We start from the raw sequence: 19,626 nt of genomic DNA on the forward strand, positions 1-19,626 counted from the left end.
TGAATCTCTCCGCAGAGGTCCCTTTGACAACCATTGCAAACTCTGAGTTGATTTTTCCCTTGTAGATGCCACAGAGCACCTCGCTGCAGGGGGAGAGGTTTCCTTGGAGGGTCGCCCTTGCTTCCTCCGTTCCTTAGGATATCTTAGGATATCTTAGGATAGTTATCCCTCTCTAATAAACAGCTCTTTGGGATCCTGAATTTTTATTTGTCAGTTTCATGTTACAAGAGAGTATTTCAAATCACTTTGCTGCTCAGGGGACATTGAAAACAGGCTGTGTTTTGGGTTCTAAGTTGACTTTCCAAGATGGATCACTTGAAACCTACAATACTAATTTACTTAAAGATGTATTATGTGCACTTTGCTAAAATGCTGAGGGAAAAGAAGCCAAGATTCTCCACGAAGCTACTTGAAGAAGCCAGAAGAGATTTTATCCACATATTTTTATGCATATAGCATTACCGAGCTGATTTGCTGGGATCCTGCACTCTTCATATGCTGTATGTTAAAAGATAGCAGAAGTTTATAAATGGGCTGCAGGTACACACTTTCTCTTCAGCCTTGCAAATCAAGGACTGATCTGAAGCACATGGATGGATCTGCTCCACAAAACTGACATCAAAACAAAACCTCACAGCATTGTAAACAGAAAGGAGAGGTTTCTCATTTCCTGAACAGCAGCTCAAGCGCAAACAGAGATGCTAAAGCCTTGAAGTTCATTTTTTTGCATGAAACCATGAAGGCAAGTTACACATAACTATTAGATAATTCTTACTACATTAGTTGTAATTTCCACCTGAGAACACCTTAGGACTGTGCTGCTGTACAGTAGGATGCATAATATTTCTTTCTCCCTGGGGCAGTACGGGTAACAACTGACACCGTGGCAGGCTGTGTTATACCTGCTCTATGAATAGCAGTGTCATTTGTCATGTACTTGAAAAGACTGCTTGTTCATCATAGCCGGTGACAAATTTGAGGTTAAGATAGTTTTGTCCTTCAGTTCACAGACCAAGTCTCTCTCACTGCAGGATCATTCACCACAGGCCAACTCCTCTCTGCCCTTTCTATTCTCTGAGAAAAGACAGGTCTGCAGATAATTGGCTATTCAACGCCTGCATTTCAATTATCATATTATTTGAAGAATCTGGTGCTTCACTTATTATTCTTCAAGTAGTTTTCTTAATTATTTACTATTGCAGGGGTGGGAGAAACCTATTTGCTTCTCCTTTTTGTTCCTGCCTCAACTCCATTTCAGAAAGCAATCTCAGATAAAAGAGAGAGTGATTTCGGCACCCTAATCGCATGCTGCTGTTGTTGGTTTTGTTGCTGCAAGTGGCAATATAGGGTATTACCTTACCCTACACTTTATGAAATGCCACATTATTTTTATTGTGATGTAATTTTTTTGGTGAGCTTTTTCTAACAGCCAAATCTGAAAGCCATGGTAGTTGGTTTAATTACAAGGGTTCTGCATATATTTACATAATATATTGGAAAGTTTTTTAGTGGGAGAACGCCTCAGGGCACATATGGCAATATCTCCCTTCTTTCTCTCTCTCCTGTCAATTTTTCTTGAGTCATCCCACTTTCTTAAGCTTTAGGTCAATAAAATGGATTTCAAAGCAGTATCTGGTATCTGCTGAGACAGTAACTTCATAGCATGCCTGTAGGAAGGGCATATTTTTTCATTTTCAAACCTGACTGTTTCTCTAATTTTTCTACAGAGGGATCCTAATGCACGTTTAATTAATGTAACCTTATTTAAATAATTTTTGCATATCTTTTCTGCTAACATGCACTATATATCTATGTGTGTAACAATGGGGAACAATCTTTAATTTCATTTTTACTATTTCCACAAAGCATCCGTTCCAAAAGGGGCAAAGTTCATTGTAGAAGTTTGATAAGATGGGTAGAGTCTCATGGAAAATAATAGTAAATATTTCATCAGATGTTCTGGGGCCTGAAGAATATAATTATTGGATTAGTTTCAAACCACTGTAGTGTGCTGCATGTCCTAAACAGTGTCAATGTTATTATAAAACTTTTTGTATTTGTTTTGATCTAAAATTAGGCAAAATATTGAAATGTCGTTGTTTCCCATGGAATAGAAATTCTGGAAAGATTTCTATTGGGATTTCTATTGTTCCATCAAATCGGAACATTAATATTTGACAACTTCAATCAAAATAAGAAATCTTTACATTCCTGAAATGGAAATATTTTGCTTTGCAAATTCTTGTAACCTAAACAGATTTACAGTACTGATCCTTATTCTTTTTATGGACCAGGTTCCTGGCTGCTACTACTGTTTTCACATCAAACCATAGCATTCATATGCTATGTCACACGGAAGAAATGCATTCTGAAACATACACTGCACTATAGCTGAAGAAGCCCTTTAGAGATTCAAGCCCCCAAGAGAGAGTGGAGGCTGGAATTAAAAAGTAAACAAAGTAATATAAATGCTGGGAAATGCGGTTTAAAATACATGCATTTGGATTTTCCATGTTTTCCAGTATATTTCAGCTGAGTATGTCTACTCGGTTCTACTCAGTACTCTGTTTCAAGGTATTTGGAATATTACGTTATATATAATTATTATTATAATGGATATAATGATTTAAAAGGATCGTGAATTTTTCCCTTGTTTTGAAGAAAAGAACATTAGAAAAGGTAAAAGAGATCTTTCATTTTACATGGACCATTTAGAAAAAATGCAGAAAAATATGTTAGCCAAATAATAATAAACTCCTTAACTGACAAAATGTTCTGAGTGCAGAGCTATGTTTACAGGCAAGCTATCAACATGATTGTCCAGGATTTCCACAGGCTAAATAGAGTAATGGTGCAACTTATCCTATATAGGGTGAGAGAAGAGAGAGTGACCAGACTTGAGCCTTAGCCTTTTGTGAGGCACCTCCTGGGTCCAGTGCCATTTCTGGGTACAGCCAGTGGTTCCCAAGAGGACCTGCAAAACAACTAGATACCATACCTTCAGATTTTTTAAGTAGTTTGTGTCAGTGTAACTCCATCTCCATCTGTGGCTGCCTGATTACAAAAAAAAGAAAATGGGGAAAATGGGAATATATGAAGAGGGAGTTACATGTTATTTATTGAAACAATAATTTATCTATGGATATCTCGGAAAAAACAGAGTGTGTCTGGTGCACCCAAAACTTTCATCTGACACATAGATGTAAAAGATAATGCCAGGTCTTTCATTTTATTTAGTCCTACTTTTCTCTACCAAATAATCTCCTTACTCTACAGAAACATGAAAGAGAAGCTATGTAACCTTAGCTTCCATTAGTCAAAAATCATTTGAATCCTTCAATAGAAAACATATATTTAGACAAAATAAGGCATAGATGCCATTTCATTTTCTTCTTTGGATGTGCTCTGGTGGAAGGCCTATTGACCTTTTGTAAAAAATGGCTTCCTGAGAAAAAGATGAATTTCTCTTCCGTTCTTCCTTCTCTCTGCAGATCAGTCTGTCTTCTGTTTACAGAGAGCAAATCCTCCACATCCCTCCTTGGATTCAAGACCCCAACTAATCCCTCATCTCTTTGATTCTCTACCAGCTGTTCATCTGTCCTCTTTGTCATATGCTTTGATGGGGAAATCTTCCCATCAAAGCCAACAAGACAATTAGACACATGTAAGTATTTAAGAATGCAATTATACTGCAAAATATTTTATAGATAAGTGTAAAATGGTAAGAAAAATCATCTCCTGAATTGCACCATATCAAAACCAATTGATCAGGTAAAACTGAGAATTTCCAGGAATTCAGATATTTTACACAAGTTGAAATATAGATTTCATGTTTATTCTTAAACATTATAGAAAGTTGTGACTATTTCTGCATAGATAAGAACATACAGAATTTTATTTTGAGCACTAAAAGTGATGATCTGATCCCTCACTCCACATATTAATATTTGTTCCAAGTCACGAGCCTCATAACAGGTTCACTGGCCCCTAAGCTATAGCTTGTCACAAGCAGGAGACAATTATTAGAGAGCTTTCCCTCTGTTTGGTCCTTGTAATTAACTTGATTTCCTCCACAGAATTCCAATTATCCTATTAAACAATGAGTCAGGATGCTTATATTGATACAGGTGCCTTAATTGGTTAATTTATACTCGTGCCAGCCCCAACTAAGAACTGATTTCCCTGAGGCGTCCTTAGATAACTATAGTTCCTCCTAAACTGTAATGGTAATTCTTAACAGGCGTAATACGTGAGCATAACATTTGGACCTTTGCACAAGCATCCCTTGTCACATGCTCGTTCACGTTTAGCCATATGTAAACATGCTATTCAGCTTTTACTTGCTTCTACTTTATAATTTCTAACTTATTTAGTTTTAAGTATAAAACTAGCATTATTCAATACTGACTCTATGCTTTTAAAACCAATTTGCAAGGAAAAAGTCCTAATAATATTGCTTTTTTTAGTAGCACTCTAAACCAATTAAACACTTAATAGATGCCAGTGAATACAGCTGCAGTCTATCATATAGACATTTATTTGCATATGCTGTCTGGTGAGTGACATTGTTTTCATTATTGACTTATGAGGATGGAAATAATAGATGGATTATTTACTGAACTGTCTTTAACTCTGCATCAACTGAAAGAACTATTTAAATGTGTAACAACTTTCACTAACACGACGAGCCTAGATATTTTAAAACCAAAGTGAAGAGAAGGTCGAGAGCTTTGTCTGTGCTCTGCAAGACTAGTTCTCACAACAGCAAGAAAACAGGATCTAGCTATCCTGCAAATCATAGGAGAAACCAGCTAGAATTAATTACAAGTAGATTTTTTTAAAAATAATTTCAGCAGAAATTAGATTTTTCAGGACCAGACCAAGGTGGTAGTGAGGTGCCAGGATTGTGATTTTTCCAAACTTAGAGGCTGATGAATGCCATGAGCTTCTACTACAGTCCCTTGAAGGAAGTTTTCAAAGAACCTATAAAAGGACTAAGTGCACAGCTCAAGAGACCCTCATAGGTGTTCCTTGACTTCATTTCCAGTTTAGCTTATGTCAGCTTTTTACTTTCTTTCCTTCTGCTGTTTTAAATTAAAAATGTACTCTCTCCCCTCCTAATTCTGCTGTATTAGCTGGACACCTTACTGGCTGTAACCACTGTTAGAAAAAAGTAGTATTATTTCCAGTTCATAGATGGAGATCTGTACCTACCTAAGGTATCAGTGATAGTCTGCAGAGAACAAGCAACTGAACCTTGATCTCTTGAGTTGCAGACCAGCATCCAAAATATGGGATAATTCTGTTTCTTTGTTTATTTGAATGTATCTCTCTATCTTTTCAGGAGACGCATTCTGTTAATATAAAGTAAAATAAACAAGCTGTTTCTGTCAACTGTCACGTGCAATACCTATTTTGTATTCTCTGTCTGTTGTGGCTTAACTATACAGCCTGATACCTCTTTGAAATGTGCTAAGAACTCAACATGCATATAATTTTAAAATGATAAAAAAGTGTATGTATTTTGACTGGAAAACCCCTCTTCACTTGAACAGGATAGCGGTATCTGTAGATGATGCATTCCAGCAATACATCTTTTTATATACTCAAGCTGACAGGCAAAATTTGTCAGTGGCTTAGTCACCACTCAGCTGAATCACCAATCTCTTTTAAAAAATAGCTCAGTTGAGGGAAGGGTATTCACCCCCCCTGCTGTAGTAAGTTAAATTAAATACAATATACAGATACTCATAAGAAGTTGATTTCAGGATAGAGAGGAAACTCTGTTCTCCTTGTGGGTATTGGCTTATATTTTACATTGCTGAGGTAGCGTCTTTGACCTGGGTGCCAATTGCTGCTGTGCAGCAGTTTGAATGTCATCTCCAAATGGACATTGTTCATGGATACTGTGTTCATGGACACTGCTTCTGGAAATGATCTCAGAAACAGTATGGCTTTTTCTCCAAGGCATAAATGTACCATATAAAACAAGTTCTTGTTCATAAAAAGCATGATCTTCACAACACATTTAGGACATTTAGGACAGCTCCCATAGGGAGGAAACCACTTAGGGTGGTGAATAAGGCTCCAGAGGAGCTGTACTTTCAGCTTGCATGTAAAAGTCAAAATGCAGAGTTTCTGAATATCGGAGTTGAGTAAATTTCAGCATGTATATCCAGGAATATCAGAACTATTGAATTCTTCTGTCTCTTCACTGATTATGTTGGAAAATGTGGGGAAAAAAAAAAAAAGAGACAGAATCTTTTCTTACTACCGAGACTTTTCCAAACTTTCACTGATTTATTTGGTGTCTACAAAAATGTGAATGCAGGCTGAAGTTCTTCCTCAGATGGATAACTTATTGGGTCTATCTCTGACCATTGTTTTCATGAAAGAGGGAGAAATTGTATTTCTGATCAACTCTAAGGCTATTTTTTTTCTTTTATGTCTATCTACATTTTCTACAGTCAGGAGGAACAGAATCACAGAATTATACAGAATAGCTGAGGTTGGAAGGCACCTATGGAAATTTTCTAGTCCAAGGTCCTTGCTCACAGCAGGGTTAACTGTAGCGGGTTGCACAGGGCTGTGTCCAGTTGGGTTTTGAGTATCTCCAAGGATGGAGACGCCAAAACCTCTCTGGGCAGCCTGTTCCATTGCTTGACCTTCCACGCTCTAAAAAAGTGTTTTATTGTGTTTAAATGGAATTTCCTGTATTTCAATTTGTGCCCATTGCTTCCTGCTCTATCCCTGGGCACCACTGGGAAGAATCTGGCTCTCTCTTCTTTACAGTCTCCCTTCAGACATTTATATACTTTAAGACAGACATTTATACATTATATGTACATATATATACATATATACTCCAGAGCCTTCTCTTCTCCAGGCTGAACAGGCCCAGCTCTCTCAGCCTTTCCTCCTATGAGAGATACTGCAGTCCCTTCATCATCCCTGTGGCCCTTTGTTGGACTCACTTCAGTATGTCTATGCCTTTCTTGTACTGGGGGGCCCAACACTGGACCCAGCACTCCGGGTGTGGCCCCACCAGGGCAGAGCAGAGGGGAAGGATCAGCTCCCTTGACCTGCTGGCAATGCCGCTCCCCGGCAGGTCGACCTCAGCCTGTACTGGTGCCTAACGTAGCCCAAGACGCCTTCTTTGCCACAGGGACACATTGTTGGCTCACAGCCAACCCGGCTTCCACCAGGACCCCCGGGGCCTTCTCTGCAAAACCAAACCCTCAGGATACCACCAACTGGCTTTGTGGCATCCCGAGCTTGAATTGCTGACCGTGGTAATGAAAGTGTTTGTGAGATTTCCAGATCAGTTTTATGCAGTCAGGAAGTGCGGTGGAAAAGTTTCTAAACGTCTGAGTTGTTATTCAAAGCAACTTCCAGCCTTCTTGAAGTTTACTCATTTATTGTTAGCATTTGCTTTATAGCATCTATGGATAGAAAAAACACCCAGAATGTGCTGGGAATCTGAGTTCAGCTTGCGGAAGCCATTGAAATAACTTTATACTTATCCATAAGTTTTATTCCTTCATGTACTCCATCAGAATTGGAATAAACCCTAAATGTGCCATGCATTTCCCAAATAAAAAGGGTATGTCCCTTAGTCACAGAGCAAGGACACCAGCCAGCCAAAAAATGTTTTCTACATTTAGACAAAATAGTTCCTGAATTGAGGTTTTGTGGAAAAGAAGATCTGTGCTGAAAGATATGAGGAGTCTGCAAGGAAGAAGAAAAGAGATGGGGAGCTCTCAGAGAAGTTAATCCTACCCTTTTTCTGTCTTTGTTTTAGGCTGGGCCTGTCCTGAGGCATCTCTTAGAAGTTGATATTCTATGTTTCCTAAAAAAACACATAAAGCTTAATTCTCAAGGTCTGAATAGTTATCTCACTGTTTTTACACAGTTCCATTGTATGGAATACTACACATTTTTTATTTAGCTGTGTTTTAATGGCTCTTTTAACACTTGCCAAATTTTTTACATTATTCATGTTAAATTATTTGCATCTCATCCTAATGGCTCTCTCACAGCTACTCTAATACATGCTGGTGTGTATCTTCACCAGCTGTTCCATTGAAATTACAGGTAATCACATCATGTGCATTATTTTGATTATATTAACATCACATGTGTCATAGCAGCTTACCAACTTTGGAGGTACTACCTGCATACCTTAGCAGCAATGGGATTATTTGCAGATTGTGATGTGGAATATAGTATAAATATTCATGGAGAGACTGAACTTCTCATGTTCATGGATCATTTTTAGTCCCTAGGACTCCATCACTTGCTAACATTCCACAGAGATAGAAACTACATGGGTAACTCCCTGCACAATTCATTATTCATTCATTTTGCATAAGAAAACAATGATCTTCAGCCTCAGGTTGATTCAACGTTAAAAACAGTAAACTAAGAAAGCTTTTCCTTCTGCTGGAAGTAATAGCATATGTAAAGCATTCCGGAAGACTGCCTATCCTTTCCACTCCTATTCTGTGTAGCTTGTGTTAGCAACGGAGAACAACCACCACTACACAATTATTGACTCATTGCACACTACAGCTTTTGTCTAAATGTGCTCTCAGTAGAAATATCACAAAATAAAATAAATTTGTGAAGGTCTAAATATGTTTCCTTTCTAACAAAGAATCTCTGAATGTGGTAGTCAGTGGTCTTAAGTAAGTGTCCGTACAGTACCCGTAATAACTAGTGCTGTACTCAAACTGTCTCTCAGAAGATGCGCATAAGGACAGTGCTGATGTTTTGAAGCTGAAATAGTCACGGTCTGTGGAGCAAAACACTGTGTAATTCATAGCACTCTTTTTCGTATGCAAAAAGTTATGAAAAGACATAAAGAAAGGTTTCTAGCAGGTATGACTGCTGTTTCAAATAAGGCTTTAGACAGTACAATAGGCAAAAAAAAGGCTGTCCAGAATCTGTCTAAATGGTTCCATTATTTCTGAGTCTGTTTCAACAGCCAGGTGAGACATTATCTGGCAGCCAGCCTGCTATGAAAAATATTCTGATAGTATGCTAAGATTTCTACCTGTCTGTTAGGTACCCTACACCAAAATAGAAAAGATCCAACTCACTATTTCATCTGCATTCTGCAAATCAGAGCATCAGTATGGGATAAGCACAGTGTCATTCTAGTGGTCCTCTATTTTAAGGTTATTTTAGTCAAGAGCCAGCTTGTTAGCAAAGCCGATCTAACCGGTTAATTTTAGCTGCTTATAGCAGAAAGTTAGAATCTGGAAACTTGTGCAATTATACCTTCAAAGGTGGAGGTGTACTGAGCTCAGTCAGACTCTTTCTGCCTGTGCTGGAGTGTGTTGTGATTATGGCTGGGCCACCTGCACTTTCCTTGGTACAGAAATCAGTGTCTAGAGGTGGAAGCTTTTCCCCCAGTTGTGAGGCAGGCAAGGAAGTACACGGGATCTGAAAGGGAGAAACACTCTCCCTCTTCCACGAATAGACTCTCATTTTCTGTCTCTCCAAGGTGATTAGCATTATGAGGCAGTTAGAGAGCCCACTTGTGCCAGAACAGTGCAAAGGGAACAAGGCATGACTAAGAGAGATGTGCAGTACGGTGCTTTTTTAGAGCCTGCTTTTAAACTTTAAATGATGTCGGTTCTGATCTTCCTAGATAGCTGTTTTCAAAGGCACACAGAATGGACATTGCTGTTTCACCTGTCAGTTCAATCTTACTTGCAAAATCAAAAAAACATTTAAATATACCAAGATCATAGGTTTCTTTCCTGTTCTTTTTTTGACTCAGCTAGAAAATTTCCAGGAACTAACCGGTTTTCATAAAATATGACATTTTCTTTCCTCTACACAAAGAAAGTGGGTATTTGGGATAGAGTAGATTTTCCATAATTCACTTGAGCTGCTGTGATATCCCTCTATTTTCAGCATACTCCTGGTTTCATAAAAATCCGCTGGATGGCTACACATTGTGGCAGCAGAGCATACTTTGCTACTGATTTTCCAAACTTCTACACATTACTGGTAAGTCCTTTATTGGCTTCCTTCACAGAGAATGATTGTTCTCATGGTTTCTGTGCTGAACTGATTTTTCTTTGCATGTTTCCCCTCAAGATTTTGGGGTGCATCCAAATTCACTTTTTCTTATGTGGCAAAGCCAGACATTTTACAACTTTTTAAAATCAGTCTGATGGTCTGATGTGCTAATCTGAGCCCTTGGTTGTTAGAAATGACAAAATTTTCAGCCTCCTGATGGGGGAGGGAAGGGAAGCACAACAAGGGTGCACGTACTCCAAAATCCTTTCCTTTTTTCTTCTAGAAAGGATTCAGCCAAGATACCTTAGGCTAGGGCTGTTTTCATTTGATTGACCAGTGTAAATTGGCTGGAAGAGGGCCTGGTTTGAATTTTCACAGGTAGCAAAACAAGGAAACAAAGAGAGGGAGAAAGGGCAGTCCCTGGAGAATCAGTGCTGGAAGATATGGTGGCTGCAACCCCTTGTTAATGAACTACCAATGCTGTAAACAGCAAAGTGTGGGGGAAAAAAGAGACTCAAGCAGAGCAGCAAAAAACCAGAGAACAAACACATTTTAAAGCTTTTCCTGCTATCTCAGTAGCTGGTGTTGGTCCACGCACAGAAACCAATGGATGAAAGAAATGACACTAGAAAAACAGAAAATACATTTCATGCTCTTGTTTTCCTCTTTTTTAGTGTGCCCTGCAATACAAATGTGACAAAGGTACAGAACAGCAGAAAAAAACACTGCTAGTGACTGAGAGAAAAGGGGAATCCACTAAATGCTACCCTGCTCACTACCGCTCTTCAGATAAAATGTGGTTAAGTCTCACTGCACAGATTAAAGTGCATTGCACATATTTTAATCTCAGAAGTTCAGGTTTTAAGTTGAAATCTATGATTCCACTGAAAATCTTGGAATGAATTTAAGGAAAGGAATATTGAGAGAGGAGAAGCAGGCTGGAAATAATCAAAGACTAATTTCTTTCAGAAACTGTTCTGTCCGTATATCACAGAGAGGTGCCTTAACAAGAGAGATGTCTATCAGAGAAAAGGCAGTGTAAGATCATAAAAGGAAAGATAAAAAATGCCTTAATAGAAGATGAATAGAAACAACTATTCTCAAATTTGTTTGAGAAACAAAGGAAAGAATCTCTGATGAGAAACTTAAAGGAAAAAATGAGCCTAGTAATCTTGAAAGAATTTGGTAACTGCCCTTATTTCAGTACAAGACAGCTAACCTCCAACCTAAATATTTTCTATTCTTTTTTCTCCCCATGCTTTTCTACAGGTGTCAGCACACATTCTCCAGCTGCCATTGATATAACAGTTGTTCTGAGACTTTGGCAGTGCTAGAGATATATAGAAACTTTACAAAGGCTGAGGCTGACATCGCCAGAAACCAGTCCTTCCATTCTGTGTTTAGGCAGCCTCTACAGCTGGTGGGAATCATAAGTAACAGCACAGAGTTTTAGGGGAGGAATAGCCATGGGTGAAGGCAAACCACGTGAGGCGCTTCTTATGGTCCTACACTTCAGTCCACGGTTTTAACAGCAGCTTCCTCAAAAACAGCCCAGGAGCAGCTGGTTGAGCTAGGGCATGTCTGAGAATTCTCAAGATGCCTGGTGAGTTTTCCTTACGTTAAAGTTTCATTACAAAAACTTTTACTCATCTCTGTCTGGATTCAGCCACCTTAGGACTCAAATTGATGGGCCCATCAAGCTCTTAAGCTCTTCCATCCTCAACATTGTGGAGTGCCCACTGAGACATCGGTGTGTTTTACAACTCAAATTTGCAATGCTCAGCTAAAGCCCCCAATTCATTAGGCTTATAATTAGAACCAGTTGGTGTTTTTCTATCACATCATGTTTAATAGACAGTTCTAAATATGGCATGGCACACAGCTCAGATGCCTTTGCAAGACAAAAAGGAATAGATATTCTAATTTTTAAAGTCAGTAAAGTAACTAGCTCCCAGAGTGGGTCACTTCCTCTTTCTTTTTTTTAATTTTTCTTGTGACTGTATGTGTACAGATTCATAGTACTTTCATTCTATATGTCAGCTATTTAGAGGATACTTACTTTATCAGTGTATCTGAACAACAGTGTCATATAAAAATGTCCCTGCAAAATATCCTGGCTCACAGTTTTTATCTGGTTAGGTTCCAGTTTCCTGAAACTTCTTACTCTGCTCAGATCACAAGCAGTAGTACTAAGGCCTGACCCAGAGTCCACTGAAGACATTACCAAGATGCCCATCGAGGAACTTTTTGTTACGCTTTTTTTTGTTGTTGCCAAAGATCAGTCTTGAGGACACTGTGTTAAAGAATGACTTTCCAATCCCTCTACAGTAGCTCTCATTCTGAAGAGGCACATACGGACCGCAGGTGGAGAAACCACCAAGCTAGCTCTGCATGTGCTAGACCCAGCACCAAAAGCGCTGGGGCCTAGGCAGACCAGCAAGCAGCACGGTGATGAAAAGCAGGGTTTACCAATTCAGCCACAGTGTCACACAAACTGGGCTCTGCTCTTTCTGACATCAGCAGATAAGTTCACATGGCGTTGAGCTGCGGTGGTTGGACTTGGGCCAGAAACTTGGCAAAACTGGGGATTTCTGACCCACTTGCTATTGTGTTTTAGAGCAAAGATATGCTAAAAGATATGTTGCATTTCTTTAAAAAGTTAGCCTTTCATTTCTTTCTAAGCTAATCATCTGTGGTCTAATTAGGCATGCCAGCATAAAGTATCACAAGACAAAATTTAGTCTGAGCACTGTATGAACTGAAATATGCACTGCAACAAATGACCAAGATGGATCTTCAACAAGAGCTTTGCTTGTTTTTTTGTTCTATTTAAAAAAGATATCTTCCCTTAGTGAATGTTCTCTGTAGTCCCTCTTGACAGTGAAAACTGGTTACATTCATTTACACATGCCAAAAGCAAATACACTGGGGGTCATTTCAGTTAGCTGTACAAAGATATGTGCTACGGGTCTTGATTTCATAATCAAGAGCAAAAAAAAACCCAGGTTACTAGATCTCCATAGGCAGCCAAACAAGCTGCAAAGTTCATTGAAACAAAATGTCATGACCTGAGCAGAAGCAGAATGCAGCATTAGTGAGATGGATCTTGAGTGTGTGTAAATCAGTATTAGGTCACTGTAGCCAGAAGTTACATGCTGATTCCTATTGCCTCAAGACCTGGCCCCTTACCAATAATGCAAAGATATCAAAATTTGACACCCCTCCCTCCACTCAGACCTCTCCACTCTCCTAACATATCACCAAACGAATCCCCATATCTTCATCTTATCCCCCTTGCTCATCCCAAATACTCACCTCGCCAAGCCTGTCTCACTCTTTCATTCCCAGCTTGCGCACTTTAGACACCCATAGGATCCTGTAGCCCTGTTTTTCTCTGATCTTTACCTTCCCTGTTCCTCAAGATCCATCTGTGCAACCTGCAGCAGCATCCCAACAGCTCAGGGAGAGGACCTGCCTCCATCATGGGAACGAACACCTGCAGCAGCTTTGTCCTGAAGCCTCCTTTCCAGCTGTTGCCACATAGCCTACAGTCTGCCAGCTACTGTGGCCAGGCAGGGGCTTTCGGAGGAGGCAAGAGGCTGTGATGCAAGTAGGAGGCATCTGAAAAAACCTTTTGGATGGTGCTTTGGCCTGGTACCATCAACTTTCTCTTGTCACTTGGCACAAAATGTTTCTTTCCTTTCTCACGAGCCTTCTTGCACCTCATGCGTCAGAGAAAAGAAGGTAAAGGTCAGTACTCTTTCTAATTTCAACAGATAAGTTCAAATAGCACTGAGGTGCAGGACATGCACTTGGGTGCCATCTTTATTATACCAGAGATCACCAATGCACCTGTGTTACAAAAGTATAACAAATATGTTATATTGAGAACCACTGAGGTGGAATTGGAGCAGCTTTTGCTTTATTTTGTGGAATAAATTCTCAAGTTAGTGTGCTGCATTCCCTCTCTGTGTTCCCAATAAGCCCTGCTCCTTGAGTAATACAGCTGATAGAAACCAGCCTGTGAAGCCTTCCTGAATTTGAGAACCCAAAGTAGCACAATCATTCTGTATGTCAAGTGCCTATTGTGGCAACCTGCGCAAATCACAGACACTTTAGTACCATAATCAGATGATACAATTTAGAGCAGCTCCCATCTTAGAGCTCAAGGCAGGCTAACTTTATTATCAAGGTGCCAGGACCAGGCTCACGATGCTGCTCAGCCTGCACTTCCCACACCAGTGGTCTGTGGCTTGAGGGGGAAACTGGGCTATGAATAACAAATAAGGTATCAGAACCACTGGTGACTCACTGAAAGTTCGCGCGATCCAAGATATTGACAGTCTGCCAACCATTTGATGATAGCTGTCACTCAGGGGCAAGATAAGAATGAAACCACAAAGTAACGTTGACTTTTAAAGGTCAAGGTACTTACAGTTCACAGGCACTGTGGGTGGAGTCTTCTGAACTTTCATAGAGGTTTCACTAAGAAAGGGGTAATTTAAAAATGTGGCTTAATTGCTGTTAACATTGGATACCTATCACATAGCGTTTTCAATACAGGTGAAACTAGCCTACCAGAGTTCCAAGCTTAACTGAATATTCCTTATATTTCCTATTTTGAATGAGCCTGAAGTCATAAAAATTTTCACCTAAGGAATGCCAAATTTATAAAAGTACTTGACTGTGCATTTTAGTGTGTTTTATGCCTGAAAGTGAGGTCTGTGCAATGGTATTGATATGAAGCAACCAAGGAACCACACGTGCGTATAGTTCATCATCTATATTGAGGAAGGTGGGAGAACTCCATGAGTTAATAGTTCTGTTTGAAAAGCTTTCTCTCTTTTTATTCCCAGTTTGGGTAGATGCTGGGTTTCACCTTGCTGTCCTAATGGTCTTTTCCGAATTGACAAAATGACATTCAGCTGATTCAAAAATGCTATTCATCGTATACATTAAAACAGATAATTTCCCTAGGGTTTTCGTTTGACACAAAACAGATTTAACAAAAAATCAGATTACCCTCAACATAAATGAGTTATAGTATGTTCACAGTGCTGGAACTCACAGAAGAAATGGAAGATTACAAACAGGCTAAAAAAGTCAGAGCCCATGGGAGATCTGTAAGTCCCTGGGCTGGAGAAGGTTAGGTGAAACAACACAGCCTGCAGGTGAGTCTTTGCATCTCTGGCAGGGGCTGCCCTTCTATGGTTATGCTGACTTAATTAAAAAAAAACAAACTGTACTTATAGTTGAGGAGAAACTCAACATTCTATGAAATACATTTTAAATAGCTCTCTAATTTATGGCAAACCTAGTTTTAAAGTTACCAGCATTAATTAATTCTTATTGGATCCTGTAGTATATAGACTTTTTTGTTAATGTCAGACTGTTCTTTAATTTTTAGAATTACTTTTATTACCTGGGAGCTTGTAAGTCAAAGTGGACCATTCAGCCAGGGTATCTGATTTCCTAATGAAATGCTCATTGATCAACTCAGATGGCTAACTGAATCAGTAGAGTTGTTTATTAGAATAAGCTGTGCAGCCTTATTGCTTTGCCCTTCCTTTTGCTATCTTTTATTTCTCCTCGTGAACTTGTAACACCATGCTTAAAATGAGACATGAAACTCTTGGGAAAAGAAAAGTATTTTTCTGAATTTTTCTTGCAAAGCACTCTTGGACTTTTTAGGATAACATACAGTAGTTAAATGCATTATAAATTTTCCCCCAAAATTCTGGATCTATATGGCTCCCAAACAGGACTCCTCCTTGTCCTGCAACACTTCTTCTTGACAAGGTACCTGTACATCATCGAAAGTACTTGTCAAAGGATTTGATTTTAGTTGACTTTAGTGTGGTTTTCTGAAGGAAAATGTTTATGCTATAATAGTGTATGCATGCACATGTGCTCACTGTCCTTAATAACTTTGGAGCTGCCGGTCACTCTTGGCAACATCTGACAGAGCAGTGGAGCGCTCAGAGAGATTAAGTCTTGCAAAATTCATGGGAGATAACTGTTTTGCAGGAGAGGGTTTCTGACGTCTGCTACTCAGGGTGCTCTTCTTCAGGGGTTCTCTGGTGTCTGATAAGATGCAGGCAGATTTTGAGGAGAGGGAGGTCAGGCATCTGCAATGCGCGTCTCTTCCCACTTATCTGCTCCTCTGCCTGCTCTCTTCTCCACTTCTAGTTACTGCTGGCATTTAACTGAAGATCCTCGACCTTGAAAGCATTTTGGTGCATTTAGTGGTTTTGATCCTTCTCTAACTACAGCCTTTATTTGATTGTATTAAGTCAAAATTAAAAAAAAAATCAAGGCTTTCAGGGATGTGCCACTGAAGAGACAGTAATTTGTATTGAAGATCGCAGTGTTCACATTCTTGTGAGAAAACTCTTAATGGCATCGGGCAATCCACCTCCTGTAGATTTTTCAGAACCCCATAACAACAGATTTGCCTTGTCTTGCTCTTTCTTTGGTTTGTTTTTGTTTTCACTTTGGCCTTTCTATGTTTTCTGTATTTTCCTCCTTAATCCTTAAATTTAGGATTAAAGCCAAGTCCCCGCATCCGAGTTTGCTGGATTAATCAGCTGTTGCTTCAATTTATGCAGGTGGGTTCTACTTTATTTTTGGATGCTTAGGAATTACTGAAACTTCAGCAGTGAAGATTTTTAATAAGAAGCTCGAAGTCCACTAATTAACTAATGTATTATAGTCTTTTTCACTTAGTGTTTCAGCTTTTGGTTTTATATCACTGCCTGGGGGGATGTATCTCTTAGACTGTGTGACAGTAGCCTCATTAGTCATGGAAATGGGCAATAACTTCTTAAGATAAAATCTTTCATTGATCTTAAAATAAAAGTTTTACTCTGAGGTCTTTATTTAATTTTGTAACCGTCCTTTTGTGTCATTATTGTCTACTCTAAATAGTCATACCACTTTGTGCAATGTGTCATTAGGACCTCCAGGTTGGATACACCTGGGTAAGGAACTACACAGCTGTAAAACTGTAAAACAACTGCAAATCTTGAAGTTTAAGTTGATGACATCCCTTCCCAGCAGTCATTTCAGAAGAAAAGCGCATAATGCCCTTATGATTCTGGAGAGGGCATCTTTCAGATATCTTTCATAAAAATACAGTTCTAACTTGCAACCTATAGTCACTAGAGGTCAGATCCATAGACAATTCTAGATGTCCAATTTGCACTCAGAACTTCCCCTTCAATCAGTGAGATAATAGACACCTAAATAGGACTCAGTGGTTAGTTTCACAAGGGCAGTTAAGTTCAAAATTTGGCTTTGATGCCTGATCCCCTAGAAAAATTCATCAAAAATTACTAATTGGGATTTTTCTTTGTGGATCTGGCCAAAGTAATGTCCATGAGGATGCTCATGGATATGAGCATCTGGATATGTTCTGTCTAATTAAGTCCTCCTGTACTTTCAAATATGTAAGGAAAGAGACTAACAAAGAGGATCCCCTCCCTACTTCCTACTCTTTATCTTGTGAAATTAACCTGAAACTTTTGTTGGTTTAAATTAGTCAGTGCAATATGAATTTGTGAATTAATATTTTCAGGAAAATAGCATTTTCTGGAGAAGAAAATAACTCTTGAAAAGTTGTAAGCACTGCATGTGTCAGTTTTTAGTCATGTCACATAATGTACAGCTGAAAGTCTTGGAGATATTGTAATGATAATTACGATACAAGAAGGGTAAGATTGGGGCAGGACAGGACAGGACAGGACAAACATCCATTGATGAATACTCAGAAAGAATATGGTCTTAGGGCTGAAATTTGTATTCATACTGACTGGTAGAATAGCAATAGGAATATTAAATGATCACTTTTATTCAAAGACTTGGCCACATTTCTGAGGGATGTGAAAACTATTGCAGTTTGTTCAGCAGTCTGGGGTTATTCCATCTGCCTTACCAGTTCTTTATTTTCACCCTATTTCTTTTTCTCAGTAATTTTCACTCTCTAGTGCTTCACATTAGGAGGTCTCTATCTTCCCTGTCGTTGACTTTTAGAGTTATTTGTTCCTTATAGTGTAAATTGAGCTTATGGGAATGTGATACCATTTTTCACAAACCTCCTGGGGTCAGGAGGAATCATATCAAAGATAACAGTAATTTGTATATTATGTGATCTTGCTAAGATATTTAAGAAACAAAGTGAAAAAGTATGTCAGAAGACCTTTAATTGTTTGAGTCCGAAGCTTCCAGTACATCAGTAAGTACGACACAGTGTAGTGTACATGTACCTCTGCTGTATAAATATGCATTAGCAGTCAATAGTATCAAAGAATGTGCGGCTTTGACACACCCCTCTGTAACCATAGTTATTTCTCACTAGGTTACTTGAAGTTTCCTCATGTTATGATTTGAATTTTGTGTTTCTATGACCTAAAAATAGCTGCTGTATGGTCTGCAGATTCAGTCAGTTTTATAGACATTGTTTAGGAATGGAAAATTGTGTCACTACTTAGAAAATAATGCAAAAATCTCTGGTTTCCTTCATAGCTCTAAGTGAACTGGTTTGCTGAACTAGACACTGAGGTAGAGGACTTAGACATGCCATTTTCTTACAAGTTTGATGCCGATAAGTGACTGGCTAAAACAGGGAGACCGGTAAGGGACAGAGTGTAACATGAGCTCATTCTTAATTGTACTGGGCTGCCACATATGAAATAGGTATTCTGAATGTTTTAACTGAAGGAAAAGCATTGGTCAGAGCTCAGTTTGTTAGCAAATTCAGACATAAATCATCCACAATAAATCAGGCTTTGCTGCCTACACGGCTCCCAGAACTGTTTGTTATATGTTTATTTTAGGGCTCTGTATCTGCCATAAATTTGGGGGTGTTTTTCAAATAGTGACAGTGATATATTTGGTGTGGCTGTGCTGGCTGCCAGAAGTGGGACTAGAGACATGCTGAACAAACAGAAATTCATGTTTCCTTTTTTAAAAATATCACCTATCATGAGATTCATCTATGGTCAGAGTCCATAAACATTGTTTACTATTGACCACAAAGGCTACGGAAGAGCTGACTAAAGAACCTTTGCTGCAGGGTGAATTTCAATTAATAGTGTGGTCCAGCTGATTTTTTTTTTTCCCCTCTGAGGATCTCTCTTTTACAGTATCAAGACTTTCTGAACAACTTCAAACTGGATGAGATTTTCTAGGCAGGCCATCGGTGCAAGTAAGAATGACACCAAGAGTGACCTTATCCTTTTAATCCTTTTTCTGTGTTTCAGCTGAAGTGAGACAGCTGTTTCCAAGAATAAAATTAAGAAAAAATCTTGTTTGCCCTGAAGGTATGCTGTCAGAGAAGGATACTTCATTGCTGGGAACAAGGTTGGGGGGAATGGGGACAGGATGAGTTCAGAGATGGGCCTTCCTATGTGAGCCATGGAGATTTCTGTGTGCAAGACTGAGTGGTCAGAAAGGGAAAAGTTGGGGCACTCTCCGAGCATAGTCGGTGTAGCAAGGAACAGAGGTGCTGGAGATAGTTTTCGCTTCAGCCCAGCTCCGGTTTCTCATTATGAAAACTATTTCTGAGTCCTGTTTTTGTCGATGCACAGAGCATCT

At 39.1% G+C, this 19,626-nt stretch overlaps 1 long non-coding RNA gene across 17 annotated transcripts in view; it reads left to right on the forward strand.

Moving 5' to 3' along the window:
• The window catches only part of LOC104137987 (uncharacterized), a 235,779-nt gene that overhangs the window by 196,770 nt on the left and 19,383 nt on the right, over positions 1–19,626 (forward strand). For 13 of the 17 annotated variants that reach the window (XR_011136084.1, XR_011136088.1, XR_011136079.1 and 10 more), the window contains 4 exons: positions 3,492–3,664; positions 9,925–10,020; positions 11,302–11,635; positions 13,455–13,782. This is a non-coding gene — a long non-coding RNA (uncharacterized lncRNA). The remainder of the gene's footprint in view (positions 1–3,491; positions 3,665–9,924; positions 10,021–11,301; positions 11,636–13,454; positions 13,783–19,626) is intronic. The other 4 variants (XR_011136094.1, XR_011136087.1, XR_011136100.1 and 1 more) reach the window with 2 other exon arrangements.

Source organism: Struthio camelus, chromosome 1, assembly GCF_040807025.1.
Source record: "Struthio camelus isolate bStrCam1 chromosome 1, bStrCam1.hap1, whole genome shotgun sequence".
NCBI lineage: Eukaryota > Metazoa > Chordata > Aves > Struthioniformes > Struthionidae > Struthio > Struthio camelus.